The sequence below is a fragment of the Mastomys coucha genome, unplaced genomic scaffold (genome assembly GCF_008632895.1).
Source record: "Mastomys coucha isolate ucsf_1 unplaced genomic scaffold, UCSF_Mcou_1 pScaffold21, whole genome shotgun sequence".
Lineage (NCBI taxonomy): Eukaryota > Metazoa > Chordata > Mammalia > Rodentia > Muridae > Mastomys > Mastomys coucha.
Window position 1 is genome coordinate 26,212,384 of NW_022196904.1, and position 6,378 is coordinate 26,218,761.

The 6,378-nt window shown below is 43.8% G+C and overlaps 1 long non-coding RNA gene across 1 annotated transcript in view; it reads left to right on the forward strand.

Annotated features, from left to right (window-relative positions):
- Positions 1 to 6,378, forward strand: part of LOC116100464 — a 23,653-nt gene that overhangs the window by 658 nt on the left and 16,617 nt on the right. The window lies entirely within an intron of this gene.

Below are 6,378 nucleotides of genomic sequence, written 5' to 3' on the forward strand. Positions count from 1 at the left end.
TTTGAGATGGGGCCTTACTATATGGCCCTGGGTAGCCTGGAACAAATCACTTTGTAGCCCAGGTTGGCCTCATACTCCCAATCTCTCTGCCTTTGCTTCCCAAATACTGGGATTCTGGGTACACACCACCAAAAACTATATAATTAGTTCCTTAATGTGACTTTCCTTTTTTCTTTCTCTCTCTCTTTCTCTCTTTCTCTCTCTGTCTCTGTCTCTCTCTGTCTCTGTCTCTCTGTCTCTCTCTGTCTCTCTCTCTGTCTCTCTCTCTCTGTCTCTCTGTCTCTCTGTCTCTCTCTGTCTCTGTCTCTCTCTGTCTCTGTCTCTCTCTCTCTCTCTCTCTCTCTCTTTTGGTTTTTTGAGACAGGGTTTCTCTGTATAGCCCTAGCTGTCCTGGAACTCACTCTGTAGACCAGGCTGGCCTTGAACCCAGACTTTCCTTTTCTAATGGCAAAGATATGAAACAAAGGAGATGGAGGCCTTTGGGGATTGGCGGTCTGACCCATAACTGGGGTTAGTGTTGTTACCACCAGTAAGGGTCCATCAAAAGGGCCAGGTGCTCCCCAGAGGAGGCCTCGGTCAGGATGCCTCTGAAAAAAAGGAAGGGCAGGCTAGCCTATGCTCAAACCTCAGGTCTAAACACTGATCTCTTCTAAGTCATCAAGGAAAACCATGTCAGCCTATACCATACCAAAATAACACAGGCCAGGTAGTTTAGAAAGAACAGTTTATAAAGCTCGTGGTTCTGGGAAGTCCAAGCATGCAAAGATGGCATCTGTCCAGTTGCTGATAAGGGCCTCTTGGTGGTTCATAGCACTGTGAAAGAAAGGGAGGTGGGCAAGGGGGAGTGGGAGCTGACTTGCTTTCTAACACCCTGTTCAGTTAACAACCTGTCCAGTCAAGAACCCACTCGCCTTGGCGAGATAGCCATTACTCACTTCTTAAGTGTAGAATCCCTAAGACATAAATGCCTATTGCAGTTCCTCTTAGGAAGAACTTGGGGGGAAATGAGGACCAAATTCCAATGCAAGGTTTGCTGGGGTTCTCTTTATCACTACATTTAGTGTGAGTGTGTATGTGTGTGTGTGTGTGGGGAGGGTGCATGTGTGCATGTACAACTTGTGGAAGATGGTTTTCTCTTCTGCCATGAGACCCAGGGATTGAATTCAGCCTAGATTGAGGACTCAGGTCCTCAGACTAGGCAGTAAATGCCTCTCTCCCTACTGAGCCATGTCACTGGCTCTAGATGTAAGGTTTTATTTGTTTTGTTTTCTGGGTTTCTGGTTGTGTTGTTGTTGTTGCTGTTATTTGATTGCATTGTTTTGGGGAGATTTCGTTTGTTTTCTTTTGTTTATTTTGTTTTTTCAAGACAGGGTTTCTCTGTGTACCCCTGACTGTCCTAGAACTTGCTTTATACATCAGGCTGGGCTTGAGCTCAGAGATCTGCCTGCCTCTACCTCCTAAGTGCTGGGACTAAAGGTGTGCACCACCACTGCCTGGTTTACATTAAATTTTAAGGGGGGCAAACTATAGGAATAATTAAGTGGAAATCAATAATTTATTTGGTTTATTGTTTTGTTTTGTTTTGTTTTGGGTTTGATTGGATTTTTTTGTTTGTTTTAATTTTTTTTTTTTAGACAAGGTCAGCTCTGTAGCCCAGGGTGAAACATATAATTCCTCTGCCTGAGCCTCTAGAGTTACTGGCAAGCGCCCGCCATCACACCCAGCCTGTGGAATTCAACCTGGCCTATTCTGTGCAGCTTTTCTGTTCAAATTCCTCCTTTAGCTTCAGCTCTCTCTTCTGAGAGTCACAAAGACTCCCAGTCCTGTGGGAAAGAGGCCTGGAAGGTGCATCATGGGTGACAGTACCCATGCCTCCCAGGGCTGGCTCTCCTGCCTTTAGGAAGCATATGAGTCACATGATGAACGCCTCTGAGCTGGCCGCCAGTATCGGTGTCCCAGGTCGGATTGACAGGCATTTGTTTCCTTGGAGCTGTACATTCCAACTCCAGTGCCAAAGAAAAGACCTGTTTGATGAACACACAGCGTGCCCAGGCCCGCTCAAAAGCTTATTTTTGTTTTTGTGTTCCAGACCTACATACCACTTCTCAGTGCAGCTCTTATAAGGCATGTGATATTTTCTTTCTTCCTTTCTTTTCTCATTTTTAAAAATGTTTGGTTGGTTGACTGGTTTGGTTTGGTTTGGTTTGGTTTGTTTGGTTTGGTTTGGTTTGGTTTGGTTTGAGACAGGGTCTCATCACATAGCCCTGGCTGGCTTAGAATTCTCTTTGGAGACCAGGCTGGCTCACAGACTCACAGAGGTCCACTGCCTCTGTCTCAAGAGTGCTGAGATTAAAGGTGTGTGCCACCATGCTTGGCCTTACATGTGATATTTTCTAAAACTGGCCACAGTGTGTTATGGACAGAAAATAGAAAGTAGTAGGCTGTCAATAATGATGGAGGAATCATTGCCGCAGTCCCTTTTGCCTTCTTGCAGGCGATCTAAGCATCCTTACTGAGAAAGAATGGGAGATCGAATACTTTTCTCTGTTATCCTATTTTTCAAGCTTACCTGAATATGGGCAGAAAATGTGTGTGTGTGCACATGCATGTGTGCATGTACATATACAGAATTTATATATATACATATATGTATATACACACACAAACGCACACTCACACATACACTATAGACAGAGAATGTATATATGGACTATATATACATATCTGGACTATATGTATATGAATAAACCATAAACATACACATATATAGAGAGACTATATATATAGTCTCTCTCTCTCTATTCTGTATATATTCCCACTGTATGTGAATTTTTTTCTATATGAAAAATATTTTTGTTTTATGTTTATGGATTTTTCAAACATACATACAAACACACACACACACACACACACACACACACACACACACACACACACAGAATATCATGTATCCCGCTGGCCTTGAACTCCTAATCCCCATGCTTCAGTTCTATGCTGGGATTACCACACCTGGCTTAGAAAGTAAATTCTGTTTAGTTAGTTTCATGTTTAAGTCAAATATTATGTTTGCTATTCTAGTTTATCTCTTCTATTCCATTTTTTAGACAAGGTTTCACTTTATAGCTCAAATGACCTTGGACTCTTTAAAATATTTTTAAAATTAAGTGTGTATATGTATGTGTGTATGTCTGTGTGTGCACACTCTCATGTACATGCAAGAGCTTGTGAGTGTGGGTGCCCCCAAAAGCCAGAAGAGGGCATCACATTCCCCGGATCTGGAGTTACAGGCAGTTGTTCGCCACCTCACATTGGTGCTGGGAACTGAACTTGTACGCTCTAGAAAAGCAGCAAGTGCTCTTAACCTCTGACCCGTCACATATCCAGCCCCCGGCCTCGAACTCTCAGTCTTCCAGCTTGAGCCTTCTGTATGTTGAGATTACAGACATGTACCACCATCACTAGCTTTCTGTGTTCATTTCGTGCCTGTGTAAGTATTCATGTGTCCATGTCTGTGTGTCTGTCCACGTGTGTGCACAAGTATGTGGAGGCCAGAGGTTGATGTCTGGTATCTTCTTTCCACCTTGTTTTTTTTTTTGACAGGGTCTCTCCCTGAACCTGATGCTCACTGACTGGTTAGACTGGTTGATCAGGAAGCTCCAGGGATCCTCATGTCTCTGCTTCCCCAGCACTGGGATTACAGATGTGCATAGTAAGACTTTACCTTCTGAGCCACGTCCTCTGCTCCTTATGTGTTCATCTTTTCATGCACACACCAGTGAGCTGAACCCAGCCCATGTGAGAGTCTCTCAACATAAGAAACACTCTCCGTGTCTTGGCCTCTGGCCATCAGCTCTCCTGCTATTCAGCATCTCTGGGCTTGAGCATTGGTGAGGTTTTCTGACTTCTACCATTCCTGGGCTCTTTCTACCACTGTTATTCCCAGATGTAGGATTTCTAATCTAATTTACGGTCAGAAATATTAAAAGCAGCCTGGGAGACAGCTCAGCAGGTAAGAATACTTGCTAGTGAGGGCTGGAGAAATGGCTCAGTAGTTAAGAGCACCCATTGCTCTTACAGAAGATCTGGGTTCAGTTCCCAGTACCCATATGGTAGCTCACAACAGCCTTTTAACTCCAGTTTCAGAGGGTCCAACCATCTCTTCTGATCTTTTTTGGGCACAGGAACACACATGGTACACATGTATGCATGCAAGCAAAACACTCACATGCATAAAATGATTAATAAGTATTTTAAAAATAATGCTTGCTATGCAATAACGAAGAGCTGAGTTCATATTCCCAAAGCCCATATAAGGTTTGGCATGGCTGTGTGTGCCTGTAACTTCAAATTTGGTTGAGAGAACAGGGCTAGACCAGGAGTAGGTGGATCCCAGGAGCTCAAGGACCAGCCAGGGTTAGCCAAAGTGGTGAGCTTTAGATTTAATAAGAGACTCTGTCCCCGGGAGAGTAGAGTGTGACAGGCTAGTACACCTGATGTCCTCCTCTTCTGGCCTCTGTACACACAGATACACAAATATCACTTACACACATATACTAATGATGATGATGATGATAATGATGATGATGATGATGATTATAGTAGTAGTAGTATAAAAATAAAAATTAATTTTTTTTTTGTTTTGGTTTTTTTCGAGACAGGGTTTCTCTGTGTAGACCTGGCTGTCCTGGAACTCACTCTGTATACCAGGCTGGCTTTGAACTCAGAAATCCGCCTGCCTCTGCCTCCTAGGTGCTGGGATTAAAGGCATGTGCCACCATTGCCCAGCAATAAAAATTAATTTTAAAATGTCAATGTCACTGGTCAACTTGACCTACGTGGTTTTGGTCTTAGGTACCCACTTTGGGTTTTCAGAAGGTTTCTATCAACTTGTGACTATTTCATGCATAACTGTAAGGTTTACTCACACCTAAACAAACAGAACTTGATTTCCTTCTTTGGTTGTTATAATTCATCCCAAACATATATCTGTCATGGCCCTGAAGGGCGTGTGCAATTATTCCAGTGTGGGAGAATCGCAGATAATTAAGGCCAACCTCAATGTTTTGAAGGTGTGACTGTTGTGGGAAGAGGCAGATAATTAATTAGATTTGAACAATCTGTGTGCCCGGTGTCTGTCCTTGAAAGTAATTGAAGCCCTTCCAAAACAAAAAAGAAAAAGAAAAGAAAAAAATGACTTGTGTCCTTTAGAACATTCATCAAAAAACTTTAAAATGTTTCAATAATTCTTAAAATGTCCATAATTGCCCTAGTTCCTTGTGCTTAAAGGGATTTATTAAGAGTTATTTTCCCATGACAACTTAAAATGAAAAACTCCAAGCCGAAAAAATGAACTGCAGTAATTGGCTTTGATGAATTCAAGGCGCTATCCCACACTGTAACTGTGGGTACAGAGAACTTAAAGGCACAGATGTGCCCTGAGAATAAAGTGGGGGATGAACCCCGGGTATCGTGAAATGGAACCGGGGGTTACGGTCGGTATGTACCCCATAACTGCGTCAGCCTGAGCTAATTCTTTCATGATTTCAGGACCAGGCACAGCACAACTTTACAGATAACATCTCAGTTGTTGAGCCAAGCTACAGGAAAGCCTCTCCCTGCCTCAGTCACACAGAACTGACCCGGCAGGATGCCCAAACTGACTCAGCCCTCCTAGATGCCTGGGCCAGAGCTCAGGTCCATCCAGTCTGACTTACTGCCTCCCCCGCAGCAAACGGAGGGACTTCCAGCGCTGCTCCTATGGCTTCCTATACAGTTAGAAAGCTTCAAGTAGATCCCAGGAACTAAAGGAAAGAAACTGCCCATTTTCTGATGGAATCTAAAGCCTCTTACACGGGTCGGTCTACACGGTCGGTTGGCTCACACTCTCCCACTGACTTCCTCCCCTCCCTCACCAGCCCAAACCACAGTTTTCCAAAGAGCAGCGAGTTTCACTTTCTGTCTCCCAAATGATTGCTAAACAGGCTTCCTGAACTGTAATCATCCATGTTGAAGACAGAGCGAAAGAAAAGATATTCTTGCCCAATGAAAACAGGCTAACAGACTGAAGATCAAAGCAAACACACAGGCTTCTGGAAGCTTCCGTGAGCTCACAGGGTTAATGGGAACTGAGAGGCAAATCTTCTTTCCACCGGCTTGGCTGTTGGGACCTATGAACAGATGTGTTCTCAGGTTTGGCCTCTGCCTTCTGTAGTCACTGCTCCCTGGTGATGGCTCATACTGTGTCATTGTGTTTCAGATCCAAGGTCCTACCTGTGAGATGGTTTGAGTGATTTGTGCTCCAATTCATGGGTTGAAAAACTGGTTCCCAGGATGATGGTATTGAAGGCTGGTGGGACCTTTAGGAGATTATTATGTCAC